This window comes from Mirounga angustirostris, unplaced genomic scaffold, assembly GCF_029215605.1.
Source record: "Mirounga angustirostris isolate CCGP_5_RB_7025 unplaced genomic scaffold, mMirAng1.0.hap1 SCAF_14, whole genome shotgun sequence".
Taxonomy (NCBI): Eukaryota; Metazoa; Chordata; class Mammalia; order Carnivora; family Phocidae; genus Mirounga; species Mirounga angustirostris.
This window is the reverse complement of record NW_026991722.1, coordinates 91,905,259-91,929,270: the sequence shown is the minus strand read 5'-3', so window position 1 is coordinate 91,929,270 and position 24,012 is coordinate 91,905,259. Positions and strand designations below refer to the sequence as shown.

General features: G+C 40.1%; 1 protein-coding gene and 1 pseudogene across 6 annotated transcripts in view; both read left to right on the top strand.

Annotated features, from left to right (window-relative positions):
• The first annotated feature begins 1,443 nt into the window (after window positions 1–1,443).
• On the top strand, window positions 1,444–3,038 carry LOC123852435 (zinc finger protein 280A-like; annotated as a pseudogene).
• Window positions 3,039–8,252: 5,214 nt separating this feature from the next.
• Window positions 8,253–24,012, top strand: part of ZNF280B (zinc finger protein 280B) — a 121,047-nt gene continuing 105,287 nt past the window's right edge. For 5 of the 6 annotated variants that reach the window (XR_010407467.1, XR_006793021.2, XR_010407466.1 and 2 more), the window contains exons 1-2: window positions 8,253–8,397; window positions 9,202–9,262. The gene's annotated coding sequence lies outside the window, so the exon portion shown is untranslated. The remainder of the gene's footprint in view (window positions 8,398–9,201; window positions 9,263–24,012) is intronic. The other variant, XM_064578754.1, reaches the window with a different exon arrangement.

Genomic DNA, 24,012 nt, shown 5'->3' with positions numbered 1-24,012 from the left:
TGTGATTCTTGAACTCGGGGTTGTGAGTTTAAGCCCTACGTTGGGTGTGTAGATTACTTAAAAATAAAATCTTAAAAAAAAAAAAAAAAAGAAAATCGCAAGAGAAAATATATTTACAGCACTCTGCCGTATTTATTGAAAAAATTTGCATATAAGTGGACCTGTGCAGTTCCAACCCATGTTGTTCAGGGTCAACTGTATTGGGTGTTAGGCAGGTGATAAGTACTAAGTTGAGAAATAGCATTGGGGGTGAGTAGGGATGTGAGTTGGGGGAGGTGGTGATTTTTGATAGCATGGTTAGGGAAGCCTTGCTGAGAAGCTGTAGGACCTGAAGGAGGCCAGGAGCCAGGATGGGGATATCTGAGCATTCAAGGCAGGGCGAGCCACAAAAGTCTTGAGGAAGTATGGGGTGTGGTGCCTTGAGACTCACGGAGTAGGTGCAGTGGAGGGAAGCAGAGGCAGAAAAGACAAGGACTGGTGGGTATGGGCCAAAGGCCTAGGGCTCTTTTTGACATTTTGTGTTCATTGACCTTTCTTCTGAGTGAGTTGGGAAGCCATTGGAGTTCTATAAGCAAAAGACTGCCTGCCAGCTCTTTTACATATTTTAACAGGAGCACTGGGGATGCTATGGGGAGATATGACAAAAAAGGTATGAGGTTGGAAACTTCTGCAATGATCCAGGGACAGAACATGGTATCTTCAAACATGATCCAGGGAGAGAATAAGATGCCTGTAGTCATGATCCAGGGAGAGAATGTGGTGTCTTGGATCAGGCAGGGGGCAGTAGGGGTAGAAGAGAGTGGTCAGGTCCTGGATATCTTTGGAAAACAGAGCAGGCAGCGTTTGCTAATTGATTGGCTGTGGGGTATGGGGGAAAGATTGACAAAGGATGTCTCCAAAGTTTGTGAACTGAGTGACTAGGAGTGTTTACTCAGAAAAGGAACACGGCAGGAGGAGCAAGACTTTTTTTAGGGTCTAAGTTTTGGTAAGATTGGCTAGAGATCTTAAATATCCCAGAGGGTACACCTGGGAGTAGGGGGAGGCTAGCGTGATGCCTAGGGTGCTAAAATGCAGGAGGCAGGTGCTCTGAGATGCTGAACCTGTGCCTCTTTAACTCTTGCCCTTAAATATTGTGCCCCAAACCCTCACTTGCCTCACCCTAGTCATGGCCCTGCAAGAGGGCATGTTGAGCTTGCAATTGCTGGAGACCTGGGGGGCTGGAGAGGTAACTCTAGGACTATCTTGTCACCTAAATACTTGGAGCCTGTTTTCTCAGGTGTAAAATAAGGATGCTAATAGTTATCTCAGCATTTCAGGAGAGGATTAAATAGGCAATGATTTTGGTTTTTGGAGTAAATACTATTGGTTTTATTCAGACAGTAATTTACAAAAAGAAAGCACTGGAAGTTGAAGGGACCTCTTCAGGCAAAAAGCAGTTGTAAAATGGCAGGTCTTTCCTTGTCATGTGAGGACAAACAAGTGCCAGAACCACCAGAGAAGAACATAGAATCCAAACACAGGAACAGAGAAAATGAAGATGTTGAGCTGATTTTAGTAGGAGTGGAACATGTAAATGAAGATGCAGAAATTCTCTTTATCAGAGCAATTTCAAATTCCAAACCAGTCATTTCAAACATTTTGAACAGAGTGACCCTGGAATGATATTCCAAAAGAAAGAAAGGCTACTGAAGTCAAGATCCTGCTTGTGCACTGCAGCCCACAAACCACATGACCCATGGGCCCTAATAGTGGCCACCCCAATCTGCATGGAGAGTAATAGATCGTCCTATTATTTTTGAGCCTTCATCTAAACCTGATTCTAAAATGAGCTCACCACAAGTCATGCCTCACAGTCCCTCAGATTTGCTCTCTCCCTATCTCACTGTCTAATTGGAGTTATACTTTTTGTAGGAGGCAAGGAGAAGTCCTTGCAATTCAAAGCAACTTCCCGCTTCCAATATAAACAGTGGAAATCCCAGAAGACCTAAACTCAGTGATGGAATCCCAGGAGGACATTCCTCAGCTGTGGCCATTTCTCTCCTACAGTGAGCATGAGCACAACCTCAAAACGTGTCCCATCTTCATTAAGCCATGTTCAGAATGGAGCATTATTTTCTTGGGCTTATGTAAATGATAGGACATATTTCAATCTTATGGATCTAGACACACAAAAAAAATAGTTTGAAAAGCCTGGAAAAAACAGACTTCTTAGTCTAGCAAGTCAAAATTAGACTGTTGATCCTAAGAAAGAAAATCTGATCATGTTACTTCATGACTTTTACTATGGGCAGCATAAAGGAGACAGGCAGCCAAAACAGAAGACTCACACAACCTTTAAATGCCTCAGCTGTTTGGAAGTTCTAAAGAATGTCAAGTTTATGAGCCATGTGAGGAGCCATTTCGAACTTGAGAAGCAGAAGGGCGACAGCTGGGAAAGCCACACCACCTGCCAGCACCGCCACCCCCGATTTCCCACTCCCTTCCAGTTGCAATGTCACACTGAAAATGTACACACCACCCAGAAGCCCTCCGCTGTCTGTAAAGTTTGCGGATTGTCATTCAAAACAGATCAGGTTCTCTTGTAGCACATGAAGGACAATGATAAGCCTGATGCCCTATGTGTGCCAGGTTTGCAATTACAGATCGTCAGCCTTTGCTAATGTGGAAACACGTTCCAGAACATGCCATGAAAACACTAAGAATTTGCTCTGTCCATTCTGTCTCAACATTTTCAGAGCTGTCATACTCTACATGAATCATTTGTGGAGCCACCAAAACAAGAGTCTCTCAGTGTTCCAAATGCCGACTGCGGTTTTTGACTTCAAAGGAGAAAACAGAGCATCAAACCAAGGATCATCGGGCTTTTAAAATGCCAAAACAATTGGAAAGGTTGCCTCCTGAAACAAACTTCAGTTCAACCAAGTTCAAGAGGTGCTGCATCCATTCTTGTGAGCAACGCTCACTTCTAGCTGTCACCTGTAAAACCTAAAAAGAGGACTGCCATGAACTCTAGCTATTCCAGATGTTACCACAGCTAGCATTATAGCTCAAATTATGTTCTGCCCACCTCCAGGGATACTGAAAGTCAGAATTGAGGCTAGGCCATCTGTACATCATGTCTGTGGATGATAATAGTCAGTGATAGTCAGGTTTTACAGTGACAATTCTTTTGGTCCCTACTGTCAAGAAGTAGCATAGAAGGCTTCCTTATGCTCCTTCCCAGTCAACCTCTCTCTGCAAAGTAACCACTATTTTGACCTCTACTACCAAAGATTCATTTTTTTCCCTGTTTTTAAGCTTTTTTTTTTAAAGATTTTATTTATTTATTTGACAGAGAGAGACACAGCGAGAGAGGGAACACAAGCAGGGGGAGTGGGAGAGGGAGAAGCAGGCTCCCCGCAGAGCAGGGAGCCCGATGTGGGACTCGATCCCAGGACCCTGGGATCATGACCTGAGCTGAAGGCAGTCGCTTAACCAACTGAGCCACCCAGGTGCCCCTCCCTGTTTTTAAGCTTTAAGTAAATGGGAATCACACAACAGATTTTTGTCTTTGTTTTTCTTTAAATAAGTGGGATGCATGCATTCTTGCTGTATGCAAGCATAGGATGTTCTTTTTCATTGCTGGGTAGAATCCCATTGAATGAATATGGTAGAGTTGTATATGTCCATTTTACTCCTGATGGACTTTGAGGTTGATTCTTTTGCTATTTGGAATAAAGCTGCCATGAATTGGTGCATGTCTTTTGGCAGACATATGTAGTCATTTCTCTAGAATATATGTATACTAATGAGAAATTCCAGAACTACACTGATTTAGCTTTTAGTGCAGATTTTGTCAAACACTTTTTGTCAGAGTGATTGACATAATTTACATTTCCACCAACAGTATTGAGAATTCCAGTGCTGCAGATACAATACTTGGTACTGTCAGTCCTTTCCATTAGTGCCATTCTCTTGAAGTTGTAGAGGTACGACATTGTTGTTTTCATCTACATTTCCCTGATGAGTAATGATCTGGAGAATATTTTTTTTCATATGATCATTGGCCACTTGAATACCATCCTGTTTTATTAAGTACCTATTCAAGTCTTGCCCCCTCTCATTTATTTATTTATTTATTTATTTATTTATTTATTTATTTATTTATTTATTTATTTATTTATTATTTTAGAGAGAGAAAAAGAGAAAGAGCAGGAGTGGGAGGGGCAGAGAGAGAGAGAGAGGGAGAATCTCAAGCAGACTCTGCAGTGAGTGCGGAGCCCAACTCGAGGCTTGATCCCAGGACCCTGAGATCATGACCTGAGCTGACACCAAGAGTCAGATGCCCAAACAACTGCGCCACCCCAGTGCCCCATCTTTTTTTTTTTTTTTTTTAACTAGACTGTCAGTTGGGAAGGGCATGAGGGAACTGCTGGGGCACTGGAAATGTCCCACATCTTGACCTGGATGGTGGTTTCACGGGTGTATATATGTGCATTAGGATTGGTGCTTCATGGTGCATTATATTTAAGAAATTATTGTCTACTAAGAACGTAAATATATTCCTCCTAAGTTTTCTTCTAGAAGCTTTACTGTTTAGCCTTTTGCATTTGGAGATTAGCATTTGAATCAGCAGACTGAGTAAGCAAGATAAACCCTCAGCAACATGGGTGAGCATTATCCAATCCAATCCATTGAGAGCCCTAAGAGAACAAAAGTGAAAGAAAAGAAATTTTCCCCTCTCCTTTCTTGAGATGGGACATCCATCTCTCCTGCCTTTGGACATCAGAGCTCCTGGTTCTTGAGCCTTCAGACTGAGACTGAATTATGCCACTAGCATTCCTGGTTCTCTAGCTTGCAGACAGCATAAAGTGGAACTTCTTGGTCTCCATAATTGCATAAACCCCATCTCTCTCTCTTTTTATCCTATTGGCTCTTTCTTTGTGGAGAACGCTGACTAATACAAATATCTGGGAGTTTAAATTCTCCAGCATTGTTGTTCAAAGTTGTCTTGGCTATTCAGGTGCTTTGTTAAATTGCAGTGGTTACAATGGCCATCCTTGTCTTGTTCTTAGACTCATATATAATAGTTCATCATTAATCATGGTGTTAGCTGTAGGGCTGTTTGTAGCTACCCACTGACTTTGGGGGAATTGAGCTAGAAATCAATAACAGAAAGACAATTGAGAAAAAAAAAAAAACCAAAGTTCAGAAATGAAGCAATATAATTAAAAACAGGGCTGGGACTAGGGTGTAGGGAAGCCAGGGGCCTAAAGAGCAAAGTGCCATTTTTGCACTTTCACAAACCTCTTAAATACTGTTCTCTCTGCTCATTATAAGATGGAGCTAAAGCAATTAGAAGGAATTCATATTTAAACTGCATATATTTGAAAAGAAGAAGGGTTGGGGTGGGCAAAATGGGTGAAGGGGATCCAGAGGTTCGAACTTTCAGTTATAAAATAAGTCATGGGGAGGTAATGTATAACCTGGTGACTATAGTTAATAATACCATAGTGCTTAATCCCATTGGATGAATATGGTAGGGTTGTATATGTCCATTTTATTCCTGATGGACTTTGAGGCTGATTCTTTTGCTATTTAGAATAAAGCTGCCATGAGTTGGTGCATGTCTTTTGGTAGACACATGTAGTCATTTCTCTAGAATATATGTATACTAATGAGAAGAGATTTACTAAGAGAGTAAATCTTAAACGTTCTCATCACAAGAAAAAGAATTTGTAGCTATGTTTGGTGATGGATGGATGTTCACTAGACTTATTGTGATCGTTTCGCAATATATACAGATATTCAAATATTGGATCGTTATGTTGTACACCTGAAACTAATATAATATTTATGTCAATTGTCCCTCAGTGAAGAAAAGGAGGGAAGAGAAGGAGAAGAAAGTTCGGAAAAATAATGATCTAAATCAGTGCTGTCGAGGGTGCCTGTGTTGGTTAAGTGTCTGTCTTCAGCTCAGGTCATGATCCTGGGGTCCTGGGATCAAGTCCTGCTCAGTGGGGAGTCTGCTTCTCCCTCTCCCTCTGCTGCTCTCTCTCTGTCAAATAAATAAATAAAATCTTAAAAAAAAAACCCAGTGCTGTCAACAGAAGTTTCTGCAGTGATGGAAATGTTCTATATCGGCTGTGGCCAGTATGCTACACGTGACTGCTGAGCCATTGAAATGTAGCTAGTATGACTGAGGTACCTGATTTTTAATTTATTTAATTTTGATTAATTTAAAATTAAATTTAAAGGTAAGGTAAACAAATCTTCCTTATAAATGAAGTCCAAATAATTTTTGTACTCTCAATGATTTGTGTATCTCATAGACACTCTCCCCTCAATGAGACTACATGTCCTTTCCTGAGGGTGGGCTAGATTAAGTGACTTGCCTCCAAAGAGTGGAATATGGAAAGGAGAAAAAAAGTAACTCTACAGTGGAGAAATTAGTGGTAAGTCACAGTGATACCATGTATCCCTGATGGTAAGTGATAAGGACATATCACCTCTGTAGTATCATTCTAAAAACCTATATCCCCAGTGTAACCATGAGGAAAACATCGAACCCATATTGAGACATTCTGCAAAATATCTGACCCTTAAGGATTCCTTAAAATTGTCAAGGTCATGAAAAACAAGGAAAGTTTAACAAACTGTCATAGACCTGAGTAGGCTAAGGAGACACTATGACTAAGTGCAGTGCAGTATCCTGTATGGGAATCTGGAACAGAAAAAGGACATTAGTAGAAAAACTAGTGAGAGTTGAATAAAGCCTGGAGCATAGTTAATAGCAACCTAATGAAGGATATTGAAGTAATTTTGAGGCCTAAAGGAGGTAATTTCCCAAATACACATTTTAGACATTGAAAATGCTTTCTCTGTATCTACATCCTCTTCATTTTGCCCATGGTATACTTCACTGAACAGAAATCCTCAAATGCAAAGGATCAATAATATTTAGACTGTGTGATCTGACCATAATACAACAAGATGAGAAATTTACAAAGGAATTGCTTTTTAAAATCCCACACATTTGGAAAATAAATACCATATTACTATATAACCCTTGCGTTAAAAAGAGAATTACCAGGGAAATTAAGACACACTTAGAATTGAAGGATAATGAACATATTATGAAGCAAAAATTATAGGATACAGTTAAATTGGTACTTAAGTAAATGAAGGTAAATTTATAGCATTACATATAAGAGAAATAACTGGGAGTTTACAAATAAACCACCTATGCATTTATCTCAAAAAATTGTAAAGAGGATAACTTCGTATGGCGACAGATGGTAACCACACTTATGGTGATTACTGTGTAATGTATAGAATGTCATATCGCTACACTGTACACCTGAAACTAATATAACATTGTATATCAACTACACTACAATTTAAAAAAAAACTTAAAAATATTGTAAAGAGGAACCACAGAACCTATAGAGATAATAAGAAAGTAAAGAGTGGAAAATATAAATGAGCTAGAGATGAAAATCGCCTTATAGTTTAACAAACCCAAAAGCTGTCTTTTTTTTTCCCCCCTTTTCGAAACATTACTAAACTAGACAGACCTCTGGCAGAAATGGCAATTTTAAAAAATCTGTAAAGGGCCAGATAGTACATATTTTAGGCTTTTGAATATGATTTCTGGCAATTGACAATACCTAAAGGAATGGGTATGTCTGTCTTCCAATAAAACTTTATTTATGGACACTGCAATTTAAATTTTATATAATTTTCACATGTTACAAAATAATATTCTCTTTGTGGTTTTTCTCAGACATTAACGAATGTAAAATTTATTCTTAGGTCGCTGCAAGCTATACAAAAATAGGTGCCAGGCTATTTTTGTATAGCTTGACTAGATGCAACATCAAGAGTATGGGCGTCAAGACTCAGTTGCGTGGTCAAGTTCTCTTAAACATGGGGCGGGCAGCTAGTGTTTCACGAAAAAGGGACCACACCTGAGGATTATGAGAACTAACCTCCAAGTGGGCAAACATACACCCTGATGGACTGGGAGCCTGCCCTTATCCTTGAACCCTGGTCGGCTCTGCAACCTTGGACCTCCCAAGACTCTTCCAGGGACTGAGGGTCATTGCTGACGCCCTCACCCCTTTCAGCCTGACCCCGCGCCCAGGGATCGCCACCGGGGGCGCCAGAGCGCGCGCAGGCGCCGGACCGGCCTCGCCGCCAATCAGATCGCAGCGCCCAGAGCCGCGCCGGCCTGGGGCCCCGCACCTGGCAGCCAATCACAGATCGCAGCGGGCGCGCGTGCGGAGGCGGTGGCGTCGGCGGCGCCGTCGGCGGCGCCTGGGGCCTGAGGAGGCGTCGTCCCCTCAGGCTTCGCCTGGGGAGCGCCTCGGGGCGGTGCGCCTCCCGCGGCTCAGGGACTGCTGCGGACCGGGGCCGGTAAGGATGGGGGCGTGGCGCGACCCCAGTGTTCCCAGAGGGGAGATGGGAGGGATTCCGCGGCCGCAGCCCCGCGGGCCACACCGCTCCTGGTCTCGCTCTGCCTGAGCGGCCTGTGCCTGTTGCTGCGGCCTCCGAAGGGAGTGTAGGGTAAGCGGCCTCTGGCGGGTCCTGAGACCCCCTTCGCGCACACCCCCTTACCCGATCTCCGCAGGCGCCTTTCAGGCAGCATCCCCTCCCCCACCCTGGCGTGCCGCCCCCATCCCCCAAGCCTGGGCCCAGCCTGGGCCTCCTGGAGAAGGGGCCGGCGCTGGCTCCTAGTACCTTCCCCTCCCCCGGCCCGCTGGGGTCTCTTGTGGAACTTAAGGCGTTTAAACGCCCCCAGCCAGCCTCCTCCCCGTTCTGGGCATCTGTCGGCCCAGACCCTTGAAGGCGATTCAAGCATTTGTGAATTCATTTATTGCTTCCTCGCCCCTGCCTCAGCGCCTTGTTAATTTTTCTGGTTTACTGTATCTCTGCCTGGACTCTATTTCAGACTCTTTCACCCTAGTGAAGTCCTCCTGACAGCCAGGACCCGGGGTGGTTTCCAGGCTTTGGATCTGGGCGGTTGGCAGGCATAGTGTTTTCTTTACTGAGAGAGGGTGGATGGGAGGAACAGGTGTGGGGGAAAGGACACCAATTCTCTTCTGGTTAAGTGGGAGATGCTTAATGAACATCCAGATGGCAATGTCAGGTAGGCAGTGGGGTATAAAATATTCCTGTAATGTGTAAGTAGCCCTAATCCTCCTCTACGGTTGCCTCAAGGATGTGACCTTCTCCTGCCTGGAATAGCTCAAGTTCTTAGAAGTTTCAATGCACACCTGAGGTAAGACGAGAGGTCTTTATAAGGACCAAGACTGTACCACTTTTCTTCAGTTTTCTCTTATTTTCTTCTGTGTTACTGTTCAGACAGTGTTTCCTGAGTGTGTATGACCTGAATATGTCAGATAAATTCAAGCCAATCACTGATTTAGGTAATTCTGGAGCTCTCTATATTGCTTCCTTAAAAACAGGGAGGGTGGCATTCTTTCACCTGCTCTCTTGAAAGGAAAAGGAAAGTAAGAGGATCAGACATTTAAGCTATGTAAAACGGACTTCTTTTACAATGGTAGTAGGAGGCTAAAATGGGCTGTTTTGCATACCTAAGATTTCAGCTAATGTATTAAGTATTAAAGTGGTTCATTCAGGGTAAATGTGTATTGGTTAAAAATGATTACATAGGTTTGCTTTGTTCATTTCTACAACCTTTTCCTAAGGGCTTTATTTCATGAAGTAATTGAATGTGACTGGGTAGGGGAGGCCATATGAATTCATTTCATGCCAGTAGGCAAAACAGTAAGTAAGTTGTATGCCCAGTAACTTGTGTATATAGCGCAGTGAGACCCATTATATAGTTAGTTATCTATTGCTGTGTAACACATTGTCTCAAACTTAATGACCTAAGAAATGTTTATTTCACTGTCCTACTCTAGAATCTAGGACTGGTTTAGCTGGGTGATTCTGGCTCAGGGTATCTTATGAGGTTGTAGTGAAGCTTTTGGCAGGATTGGCCGTCTCTGAAGACTTGAGTTTTGTTGGATGATCAGTGTCTGAGCTTGCTCACTTGACTGTAGTTCTTCACTCTGTGGGCCTCTCTATGGGGCTGCTCCTGTCATGGCAGCTGGCTTCCCTCAGAGTGAGTGATTCAAGAGAGAGCTTGCTCCCAAGATGAAGTGCAGAGTCTTCTTCAAAAGTTGCATACCGTTACTTCTGTATTTGCTTAGTCACATAGGCTAACCCTGTGATAGTGTGGGAGAGGACTACACAAGAGTGTGAATACCAGGAGGCAAGATTCATTTGGGGCCATCTTGGAGACTGGCTACCACACCCATTTATCCACCATTCCAATTCTTTTCCATATTGTTCTGTTATTATGAGTGAATTATTTGGCTCCAGGCTAAGGGCAAAACCTCCCCTTGTGTACTAAATCCAAGCAGTTTTTGTTTACTCGAGAATATTGTTCCAGCAAGTCTCCTCTTTGTCCTGGATTAAGTTTTCAGTTTCTCTGGATCATTCTCATCAACGAACAGACTGATTGTAATGTCACCTCTCATTAAAAATCCATCTTTTAATTGCACATCCCCCTTCTGCCAATTTTATTTCATATTTGCTTTTCATTAGAGGAAAATTTCTCCAGAGTTGTCCATATTTGCTTCCTCCAGTTCTCCCATTCTCCTTTAAATCCACTCGTGTTAAGATCACCAGTGAATTCCACAGTGCTTAACCCCAATGGTCAGTTGTTACTTTTTTTTAAGATTTTATTTATTTATTTGAGAGAGTGAGAGAGAGAGAGAGAGAGAGAGTGAGCACCAAGGGAGAGTGAGAGAGAGAAGCAGACTCCCCACGGAGCAGGGAGCCTGTTGCAGAACTTGACCCCAGGACCCCAAGATCATGACCTGAGCCGAAGGCAGATGCTTAACTGACTGAGCCACCAGGCGTTCTGAATTGTTAGCTATTAATTTATGTGATCTATCGCAGCATTTATCAGAGTCACTCATTTCTTCTTCCCTGAAAATAATTTTTCATTTGGATTACAACATGCTTTTTCTCCATTCTCCTTTTATCATTCCCCACCCCCCCACCCCTAGTTGGCTCTAAGTAACTCTTCCTTCTTCGTATCCTTTTCTGGTTTTTTCTCATGTTTCTGACCTCTAACCAATGGAATGCTCCAGGACTTGGATATCAGACCTTTTTCCCTAGATGACCTCATCCAGTCTTGTGTTTTAAATAACATTACATGCCAAAGACTCCAAAATTTGTGTACTTAGCCCAGGTCTTTCCCTGAGCTCTGGTCTCATATTTACTTGCTCAGCATCACCCCTTATATGTGTCATCCTTTTCTTCCCATCCCAAATCCAATCTATCAACAAATCTTGTGGACCTTCAGGTTTTGATCTAGAATTTGACCCCTTCTCAGTATCCCTGTCTTGTATTATAATAATCTTTTGTCTTTATTATTTCAGTAGCCTCTTAACTTGCCTTCCTGCTTCCAGTTAGTACTTTCTAAAGTCTTATTTTTTCACACAGCAGCCAGAGTAATCCTTTTGAAATGAAAGATCATATCACTCCTCACTCAAAATTCTCAGTGACCTATTATACTCAGAGTAAAAACCAAAGAACTTAGAATGGACTACATTAACATACTACAACAAACTCATTCTTTGATCTCCTCTCCAGTTTCTCTCCCTTTCCATTGGCTTGCCTATGTTAGCCTCTTGACCAGTCCTTAAATTTGGTAAGCATGCTCCAGTCTCAGAGCCTTTGTATTTGTTCTTCCTTCTGCTGGAGAATTCTTCCCCAGATCTCCATAACCATGCCATACAAATATCAGCCTGCCTTCATACTACCTGGCTCATTTTTGCCTTTATTTTCTCTATAGCATTTATAACCATTTGAAATTTTATATATATGTATACACACATATAATAATATAAAATGTTTTATATGTTTTATACTACATTATGTATTGAAATATGTAATATGTGATACTATTAACATTGCACGCAATAACATTATGTGTGTATATTTTCTTAAATGTATTTTCCAGTTACCTCTATTGCAGTGTCAGCTCCCTGAAGAAGGGGTCTTTGTTTCAATCACTACTATATCCCCAGTACCTAGACCAGTACCTGGCATATGTTAGGATCACCAAATACTTCCTAATACTCAAATTCCTCACAAAGACTTCTTTTTTTTTTTTTTAATTTTTTTTTTTTTTTAAAGATTTTATTTATTTATTTGAGAGAGAGAGAATGAGAGACAGAGAGCATGAGAGGGAGGAGGGTCAGAGGGAGAAGCAGACTCCCTGCCGAGCAGGGAGCCCGATGCGGGACTCGATCCCGGGACTCCAGGATCATGACCTGAGCTGAAGGCAGTTGCTTAACCAACTGAGCCACCCAGGCGCCCCTCACAAAGACTATCTTGATGTTTCTCCCTCCCCTTTTCTCTGTTAGGGGTTAGGGTTAGGAGATTGTCAAAACTGTATGATTCTTTATGATTATGCTCTTGTGTCATTTCTTTGTTTCTCAGTCTTTTGTGGACAGGAATATGTTCCAATTCTACTAATTTAATATGTTTTATAGTTGTAGTTCATCCAAAATCGTGAACATCAGAACATTACCAACCTTATATGTATGACCACTCATAGAACTTATGATGATCTTTCCATAGAGTAACAATTTCTCCCTAATTTCTTAAAGAAAGGGAGAGAGAGAGAGAGAGAGAGAAAGAAAGAAAGAGAAAGAAAGAAAAAGAAATTCCCCCCTCCTCCTTTTTTTGCACCCAGAAGTTCTAACACAGCATTATTATGTTAGGGTCCATTTGATATGAAAAAAAATAATAGTGACTATCATATTTTGGTTTCATAACACTTAAAAAATTTGGGTACAAGTTATTTTAAGCCATCCTTTGTAAGTTCCGTACACTTATCAACCACAATATTCTTAGGTGCATTCCTTATTCTTTCCTTTAAATGTATAAATTAGTCATTTGATTAAGCATTAGAATTGTATACATTTGAAAACAAACTATGGATGCTTTGTGGAAGTCTTACCAGGATTTTTCCTTTGGGAGCTTTCCAATAGCAGGGAGATATATGTTACATAGAGATTCATGACAGGGCACATCTAGTGTGCATAGAATATGCTCTCACCACTTTCACAACTTCCAGATTCCTTACAAGTAGGTTGATTAATTTATCACTGAAATTGTTTTATTAATGGGGGAGGAAGAGAGAGAAAATAAGCACAACTTCCCTGTGAGCACAGAGCCCGACATGGGGCTTGATCTTACAACCCTGAGATCAGGACCTGAGCTGAAATCAAGATTCGAATGCTTAACTGACTGAGCCACCCAGACGCCCTGAAATCGGGGTATTTTTAAGAGTGAAAAGTGGCACTTTTAAAAAATACATGGGGGGGGGGGGCGCCTGGGTGGCTCAGTCATTAAGCGTCTGCCTTCGGCTCAGGTCATGATCCTGGGGTCCTGGGATCGAGCCCTGCATCGGGCTCCCTGCTCAGTGGGAAGCCCGCTTCTCCCTCTCCCACTCCCCTTGCTTGTGTTCCCTCTCTCGCTGTGTCTCTCTCTGTCAAATAAATAAATAAAATCTTTAAAAAAAAATACATAGGGGCAAGAGGTCAAACTCGATTGTCCCGGTCAAATCAGGATATTTAGCAGTCCTAATCATAATTGATACCTTAGTATCAGAGTGGTGTCCACTCTACTATCTATCCAGAAGATATCCATCTATCTAGATGTCCTATCTATCTAGAAGATATCCATCCATCCCTAGGAATGTATACCTCCCCACTACAAATTTGTAAGCTGACCACTTGATACTAGTTTAACTCTCTTTATGGGCTAGATTAGTTTGCCTTGTTACCATAATCCTAATTACCTAATTCTTGTTACATGAATGGAGTCTGTTTAGAGGCTTTGAAAATTTAGTATCAGTTGTTGGGATGTGTGGGGTGGGGGGGGGGCGGTCACACCAGCCTATTGCTAGGCATTTTTTTGTTTGAGATATAATTCACATACTATACAGTTCACTCAGTAGAATGCAAAATTGAATGATTTTTAGTATATTCACAAAATAGTGCAGTCTTTACCACTATCTAATTCCTGAACATTTCATCAACCCTAAAACCCTGTATTAGTTTCCTGTGGCTACTATAACAAATTACCACAATCTTGGTGGATTAAAACAACAAAAATTTATTCCCTCTCAATTCTGGAGGCCAGAAGTTAGAAATCAGTTTCACCTGACCTAAATCAGGGTGTTGGCAGGGCCACCCAACCCCAGAGACTCTAGGGCAGAATCCATTGCTTGCCTCTTCCAGCTGGCATTCTTTGGTTGTGGCCATGTCATTCCAGTCTTGTTACAAAGCTTTCTCCTACTGTATATGTGATATCTTCTGCCTCTCTTACTGGGGATACTTATGATGGTATTTTGGGCTCATTTGTATAATCCAGGATAATCTCCCCATCTCAAGATTCTTTTTTTTTTTTTTTAAGATTTTATTTATCTGCGAGAGAGAGAATGAGAGACAGAGAGCGTGAGAGGGAGGAGGGTCAGAGGGAGAAGTAGACTCCCTGCTGAGCAGGGAGCCCGATGCGGGACTCGATCCCGGGACTCCAGGATCATGACCTGAGCCGAAGGCAGTCGCTTAACCAACTGAGCCACCCAGGCGCCCCTCCCCATCTCAAGATTCTTAATCACATCTGCAAAGACCCTTTTCCCAAGTCAGATAACATATATATGTTTCAGGGATTAGGATCCAGTATTTTTTTGAGGTCATTATTCAACCTACTACATTTCCTCATTCTCTCCCCACCCCAGCCCATGGCAACCACTAATTTATTTCTGTTTCTGTGGATTTGCCTATTGTAGACATTTTTTGTGAGAGGAATCATACAATATGTGGCCTTTTTGTGTCTGGCTTTATTCACTTAGCATCTTTTCAAGGTTCATCCATGTCATACATGTTCAGCACTACCTTATTTGTTTTCATGGCTGAATAACATTCCGTTGTATGGCTGGCTATACCACAGTTTGTCCATTCATCAGTTAATGGACATTTGGATTGTTTGCCCTTTGTGGCAATTATGAATAATGCTGCTGTGAACATTGTTGAGCAAATTTTTGTATGGACTTAACGTTTTCAACTCTTTGGGGTATATACCTAGGAGTGAAATTGCTGGATCATATACCTCTATATTTAATTTTTGAGATGCTGCCAAACTGTTTTCCGAAGTGGCTGACCGTTTTACAGCAGTTATACTGGCGATATATGAGGATTCTGATTTCTCCACATTCTCTGTGACACTCTTTACTGTTTCTCTTTTTGATTATAGTCAACCCAGTGGATATGAAGTGGTATCTCATTGTGATTTTGATTTACATTTCCCTAATAACTAATTGTGTTGAGCAGCATTTCTTGTGCTTATTGTATTATTTGTATATCTTCTTTGGAGAAATGTCTATTCAAACTTTTTGCTCATTTTTTTATTGTGGTAAAAAACAGGTAACATAAATTTTACCATCTTAGCCATTTAAGTGTAAATATATTAACATTGTTTTAAAACAGATCTCTAGAACTTCTCATTTTGCAAAATTGAAACTCTGTATCCATCCCATTAAACAACAAAGTCCCTTTTTCCCTCTCTCCCTAGACCCTGGTATCCACCATTCTACTTTTTGTTTCTTTTCTGTTGCTTTGACTACTTTAGATAACTTCACATAAGTGGAATTAATATAGTATTTGTCTTTTTTGTGACTGCTTTTTTAATTTAGCATAATGTGTCCTCAAGATTCATGGGTGTTGTAGTATGTGACAGGACTTCTTATAGCTGGATAATATACCATTGTATGTATATACACATTGTTAAAATTTATTCATCAGTTGATGAGCATTTGGGCCGCTTCCACCTTTTAGTTATCAGAACAGTTCTGCTGTGAACATGGGTGTGCAAATATCTCTTTGAAATCCTGTTTTCATTTCTTTTGGATATATATCCAGAAGTGGGATTGCTGGATCATATGGTAGTTCGATTTTTAATGTTTTGGGGAACCTCTTTTGCTTTGCATAGCAGTTGCACCATTTTACATTCCAGCCACAGCACATAAGGATTCTAATTTCTTCATATCCTTACCAGCAGTTGTTATTTTCTGGTGTATTTATTTATTTTTATATATTTTATAGTAGCCATCCTAAGGGGTGTGAGTGATATATCATTGTGGTTTTGATCCACAATTCTCTGATTACTGTCATGTTGAACATCTTTTCATATAGTTGGCCATTTGTATATCATTTTTGGAGAAATTTCTATATAATTCCCTTGCCCATTTTTTTAGTTTTTATTTAAGTAATCTTCCCTCCCACCCCAATGTGGGGCTCAGACTCACGACCATGAGGTCAAGAGTCACATGCTCTTTAGACTGAGTCCCTTATCACATATATGATTTACAAATATTTTCTCCCATTCTGTGGGTTGTCTTTTTACTTTCATGATGGTATCTTTTGAAGGACAGAAGGTTTTAATTTGATGAAATCTTCTTTTATTAAATTTATTTAAATTTGATTAATTAACATATAGTGTATTACTAGTTTCAGAGATAGAGTTCAGTGATTCATCAGTCTTATATAACACCCAGTGCTCATTACATCCTGTGCCCTCCTTAATGCCCATCATCCAGTTACCCCATCCTCCCACTCCCCTCCCCTCCAGCAACCCTCAGTTTGTTACCTATGATTAAGAGTCTCTTATGGTTTGTCTCCCTGTCTGATTTAGTCTTGTTTTATTTTTCCCTCCCTCTGCCATGCTCCTCTTGTTTTGTTTCTTAAATTCCACATAACAGTGAAGTCATATGATAATTGTCTTTGAATGACTTATTTCGATTAGTATTAAATAGCCTCTAGTTCCATCCATGTCATTGCAAATGGCAAGATTTCTTTTTTTTTTTTTTTTTGCTGGCTGAGTAATATTCCATTGTATATATATACCACATCTTCTTTATCCATTCATCTGTCGGTGGACATCTGGGCTCTTCCATAGTTTGACTGTTGTGGACATTGCTGCTATAAACATTGGGGTGCAGGTGCCCCTTCAGATCACTACATTTGTATCTTTGGGGTAAATCCCTAGTAGTGCAATTGCTGAGTCATAGGGTATCTCTATTTTCAACTTTTTGAGAAACCTCCATACTTTTTTCCAGAGTTGCCGTACCAGCTTGCATTCCACCAACAGTGTGAGAGCTTTCCCTTTGATGAAATTCTGTTTATTTTTCTTTTGTCATTATTCTTTTGGTACCTTGTCTAAAAAACCATTTACTTCTATTTTTTTAAAAAAGACTTACAGTTAGCTCTTACATTTAGTTCTACAGTCTATTTTGAGTTACTATTTTTTTTTTTTTTTTAAAGATTTTTTTTTTTATTTATTTGTGAGAGAGAGAATGAGAGACAGAGAGCATGAGAGGGAGGAGGGTCAGAGGGAGAAGCAGACTCCCTGCCGAGCAGGGAGCCCGATGTGGGACTCGATCCCGGGACTCCAGGATCATGACCTGAGCCGAAGGCAGTCGCTTAACCAACTGAGCCACCCAGGCGCCCCTTGAGTTACTATTTTTTTTAATATGCTGTGAGTAGGGGTCCAACTTAATTCTTTTGATGTGGATGTTCACTTGTTCCAACATTTTTTGAAAAAACTTACTGTTCCTGACTTAATTATTTTGCTATTCTTACTGAAAATCAATGGACGATTAGTGTATGGGTTTATTTTTGGACTCTGAATTGTATTCTATTGATCTGTGTTTCTGTCTTTTTGCTAGTACCACACTCTTGATTACTGTAGCTTTGTAGTAAGTTTTGAAATCAATGTGAGATTTTCATTTCTTCTTTTTCAAGATTGTTTCGGCTATTCTGAATCTTTTGCATTTCCATCTGAATTTTAATTTCTGTGAAAAAGCTGGGATTTTGACAGATCACTATCGGGAATCTTGCCATTTTAACAATATTAAATCTTATGCATGAACATGGGATGTATGCATTTACTTAGATCTTTTTTAATTGCCTCAGCAATATATTCAGTATAATTCAGTGTTTTCAGTATGAAAGTCTAGCATTTTTTTCTGGAAATTTATTTCTAAGTATTTTACCCTTTTTAATGCTAGTGTACAGAGAACTGCTTGTTTAATTTCATTTTCATAGTGTTTATTGCTAATGTATAGAAATATAATTGATGTTTTATATTGATCCTATATTGTTTATTCTAATACTAATTCCTCAGGATTTTCTATATACGAAATCATGTCCTCTTCAGTATAGTTTTATTTCTTTTTTCCAGTCTGAATGCTTTTTTTTTTTTCCTTGTCTGATTGTCCTGGTTAAACAACTTCCAGTATAATGTTGAATCAGAATGGTAGAAGTAGACATCCTTGTCTTGTTCCTGATCTTAGAGGAGAAGCTTTCAGTCTTTTTTTTTTGCTATGAAGGGTAATGCTAGCTGTGGGTCTTTTACAGATGCCCTTTGTCTGAGAAAGTTCCCTTCTCCTGGTTGTTGAGTGTATTTTTATTCCCTCCTTGCAGAAGGGTGCTAGATTTTGTCCAGTGCTTTTTGTGCGGGCCAGATGTGGGTTTTTTTTGGTCCTTTATTCTGTTGAAATGGTATAATGTTGATTGATTTTCATATAATGAACCAACTTTGCATTTCTTACATAAATCTCACTTGGTCATGGTGTATAGCCCTATTTATATGTTATTAAATTGTGTTTGCTAGTATTTTGTTAAGGATTTTTGCCTCTATTCATAAGAGAGATTGGTATCTAGGTTTTGTTTGTTTTTTGGTCTGTGATATCTTTGTTTAATTTTGGTATAAATAGTACTGGCCTCAGAATGAGCTGGAAAGTTTTCTCTCTTCTAATTTTTGGAGAGTTGATTCTTCTTGATTGTTTTGATGGAATTTACCAGGATAGTCATCTGATCTTGGATTTCTCTTTTGGGAATTTTTTTTATTACTAACTTAATCTCTTTACTTGTTTTGGATCTATTCATATTTTCTAGGTTTGTTTTTTCAGTCAGTTTGGTAGTTTGTGTCCTTCTAGAAATTTGTTCATTTCATTGAGGTTATCATATTTGTTGAAATAGAATTGTTCATAGTGTTCCCTTATTTATTTATTTTTTTTAATGAATTTCAGGGGGCTGGATGGCTCAGTTGGTTAAGTGTCTGCCTTTGGCTCAGGTCATGATCTCGGGGTCCTGGGATCCAGCCTGGGGGGCTCCCTGCTCCGTGCTTCGGAATTCCTCTCCCTCTGCCCCTTCCCCTGCTTGTGCACGTGCTCTCTCTCTCTTTCTCAAATAAATAAAATCTTAAAAAACATTAAAAAAAATTTCTGTGTGGTTGGTAGTAATTTCTGTGTGGTTGGTAGTAATACCCCCTCTTTATTTAAAAAAATAATATATTGAGCATGAAATATGCATAACAAAATCAGTCACTTTAAAGTGAAAGATTCAGTGGCATTTAGAGCATTGTACATCTGCTGCTTCTATCTAGTTCCAAAACATCTCAAACATTCCAAAGTAAAATTCTTTACCATTAAGCAGTTTCTCTCCATTTCTCCTCTCCCATCCCTTGGCAACTACCAATCTGTGTTTAGATTCTATGCCTTTATTGAATGAGATCTTGCCATTTGCAATGACATGGATGGAACTGGAGGGTGTTATGCTGAGCGAAATAAGTCAATCAGAGAAAGACATGTATCATATGACCTTACTGATATGAGGAATTCTTTTTTTTTTTTAATTTTTAAATTTATTTTTATTTTTTTATTCTTATGTTAATCCTCATACATTACATCATTAGTTTTAGATGTAGTGTTCCATGATTCATTGTTTGTGCATAACACCCAGTGCTCCATACAGAATGTGCCCTCTTCAATACCCATCACCAGGCTAACCCATCCTCCCACCCCCCTCCCCTCTAGAACCCTCAGTTTGTGTTTCAAAGTCCATCGTCGATATGAGGAATTCTTAATCTCAGGAAACAAACTGAGGGTTGCTGGAGTGGGGGGTGGGGTGGGAGGGATGGGGTGGCTGGGTGATAGACATTGGGGAGGGTGTGTGCTATGGTGAGCGCTGTGAAGTGTGCAAGACTGTTGAATCACAGATCTGTACCTCTGAAACAAATAATGCAGTATATGTTAAGAAAAAAAAAAAGAAGATAGTAGGAGGGGAAGAATGAAGGGGGGGAATCGGAGGGGTAGACGAACCATGAGAGACGATGGACTCTGAAAAACAAACTGAGGGTTCTAGAGGGGAGGGGGGTGGGAGGATGGGTTAGCCTGGTGATGGGTATTAAAGAGGGCACACACTCTCGAAAACTGTATGGAGGTTCCTCAAAAAGTTGAAAATAGAGCTACCATATGATCCAGCAATCGCACTACTGGGTATTTACCCCAAAGATACAAAAGTAGGGATCCGAAGGGGTACGTGCACCCCGATGTTTATAGCAGCAATGTCCACAATAGCCAAACTGTGGAAAGAGCCAAGATGTCCATCGACAGATGAATGGATAAAGAAGAAGTGGTATATATATACAATGGAATATTATGCAGCCATCAAAAGGAATGAGATCTTGCCATTTGCAACGACGTGGATGGAACTGGAGGGTATTATGTTGAGTGAAATAAGTCAAACAGAGAAAGACATGTATCATATGATCTCACTGATATGAGGAATTCTTAATCGCAGGAAACAAACTGAGGGTTGCTGGAGTGGGGGGTGGGGTGGGAGGGATGGCGTGACTGGGTGATAGACACTAGGGAGGGTATGTGCTCTGGTAAGCGCTGTGAATTGTGCAAGACTGTTCAATCTCAGATCTGTACCTCTGAAACAAATAATGCAATATATGTTAAGAAAGGAAAAAAAAAAGAAGAAGAAAAGAATGTAGCAGGAGGGGAAGAATGAAGTGGGGGAAATCAGAGGGGTAGACGAACCATGAGAGACGATGGACTCTGAAAAACAAACTGAGGGTTCTAGAGGGGAGGGGGGTGGGAGGATGGGTTAGCCTGGTGGTGGGTATTGAAGAGGGCACATTCTGCATGGAGCACTGGGTGTTATGCACAAACAATGAATCATGGAACACTACATCTAAAACTAATGATGTAATGTATGGGGATTAACATAAGAATAAAAAAAAAAGGAAAAAAAATAATAAAGAGGGCACATTCTGCATGGAGCACTGGGTGTTATGCACAAACAATGAATCATGGAACACTACATCAAAAACTAATGATGTAATGTATGGTGATTAACATAACAAAAAATTAAAAAAAAATTCTATGCCTTTATCTATTCGGGATATTTCCTATAGATGAAATCATACAATATGTGAACTTTTCTGTCTGACTTCTTTCACTTTGCATGTTTTTAGAGTTTATTCAGGTTGTAGCATGTATCAATACTTCATTCCACTTTTTAAAAATTAAGTTAATTATTTTTATTGAGGTATAATTGACCTATAACATGATATTAGTTTCAGGTATACAGCATGATTTGGTATTTATATAAATTGTGAAATGCCCACAATAAGTATAGTTAACATCTGTCACCATACATAATTTTTTTTGTCTTGTGATGAGAACTTTTAAGATCTCTCCTAGCAACTTTCAAATATGCAGTACAGTATTATTTACTATAGTCACCATGTTGTGCATTACATCTCCATGACTTATTTATTTTATAACTGGAAGTTTGTACCTTTTGATCCCCTTCATCCATTTTACCCCTCTCCCTTGCCTCTGCAATCACCAGTCTGTTCTCCTTATCTATGAGCTTATTGTTGTTTATGATTCCACATATCAGTGAGATCATACAATATTTGTCTCTCTCTGTTTGATTTATTTCACTTAGCATAATGCCCTCAGGTCCATCATGTTGCAAATGGCAAGATTTCATTTTTTTTTTTTTACTTTTTTTTTTTTAAGATTTTATTTATTTATTTGACAGAGACAGACATAGCGAGAGAGGGAACCACAAGCAGGGGGAGTGGGAGAGGGAGAAGCAGGCCTCCCACCGAGCAGGGAGCCCGATGCGGGGCTCGATCCCAGGACCCTGGGACCATGACCTGAGCTGAAGGCAGACACTTAATGACTGAGCCACCCAGGCGCCCCAAGATTTCATATTTTTTTTTTTTTGTTTTGTTTTTAAAGATTTTATTTATTTATTTGAGAGAGCGAGAGAATGAGAGACAGAGAGCATGAGAGGGAAGAGGGCAGAGGGAGAAGCAGACTCCCCGCCGAGCAGGGAGCCTGATGCGGGACTCGATCCCGGGACTCCAGGATCATGACCTGAGCTGAAGGCAGTCGCCCAACCAACTGAGCCACCCAGGCGCCCAAGATTTCATATTTTTTATAGCTGAATAGTATTCCATTGTTTGTATATACCACATTTTCTTTATCCACCAATCAGTGGACACTTAGGTTGTTTCTATATCTTGGCTATTATAAATAATGCAGCAGTGAACACGGAGGAGCCTTTATTCCCTTTATGGTTGAATAATATTCCAGTGTTTGTATATACTACAATTTGTTTTCTCATCCACTGATGGATATTTGTATTATTTTCACCATAAGGTTCTTGTGAATCATGTTACTATAAACAAGCATGTACTTTACATGTACTTGTCTGAGTACCTGCTTACAGTTCTATCAGGCAATACCTAGAAGTACACTTGTGGGGTCATATGATAATTCAATGTTTAACTTTTTGAGGAGCTGCCATAATGTTTTCCACAGAAATCCTCTGTTTTTTGCAAACCTTTGGTTAATTTCTGGGATGAAAACTTGATTTTGACAATTTTTGCTGTTGTTCTCTTTGCTTTTATGAAGGAGGGAATATTTGTAGTTCCATATTTCACCATTCCCTATGACCTTTTGCTGGCATTTAACAAATTAACATTGTCCTTTTTTTTTTGTAAGTCATCTTTTTTGTGGTTCTCTGCAGCCCCTCTTTAAATCATTCACCAGTCACCTGATACTTCCAAACCCTCTCTAAACACTTGGTCTTAGAGAAAGAACTTGCTTCTGAACTGATAGGCCACTTTTAGGTTGAACTGCCACCCTGCTCATCTCTAGTTTGTGGATTCTTCTAAGATCCTGCTCTTGGGAGGAAAGGAAGGACAAGGGAAAATGGCTAAAAGTGACTGACCGTAGTCATTCTCCTGAGTCCCAGGATTGCAGGGTTCTCACATTTGCTGTAATAGTACACTTCAGTGGCTCCCAGACTTGAAAAAATTGCCTGTTCCTCAGGTTTGAACATTTCCTACTTCTTCCCTCAGCCCACTTTCCTTTGTTAAATTTATTTCTAACTCCTAGATAATCGTTTTCCTTTCACATATATTTAAGATTTATGTGCCAGGGCTGCTCTAGGAATTTGGGAGAAACCAATGAACAAAACAGACAAAAACAAACAAAACAAGCTAAAAAATGAAACAGAATTTCTCCAGTGGAAAGAACTGACAGTCCAGTGGAGAAGAAAGGTATATAATATAATATAACATTATACACACACACACACACACACATATATACATATATTTGTATATACTTTTAATACATTCTTTGGTGATACAGAAGGTGATGTTATGAAATTAGGAAGAATATAATAGATCAGGGTCATAGGATCGAATGTTGGGTAGGTAGGAGTGTTGTAATTGTAGATCGGGTGATCAGAGCAAGTCTTGTTCGCCATGGAGATATCTGGGAGACAAGAATTTCAGGCAGAGCCTAAAGGGAACAACAGGGAAGCCACTGTGGCTGGATTGCAGGGAATGAGTGTTAGAATAATGGAAAAAGAAGTCAGAGAGGTAGCAAGAGTGAAAATAGGTAGTGAGGGTCTATAAATTGTTAATTTTTCTTAGTTCAATCTACAGAAATAATCCTGTCGTTTGATAAAGAAAAACCTTGGTTTAATAGTTGTTCCCTTTTTAGACTCCCAGGCTAGATTAGACCCCATTTTTACACTCCTCTACCATTCTGAGCTTATTTAT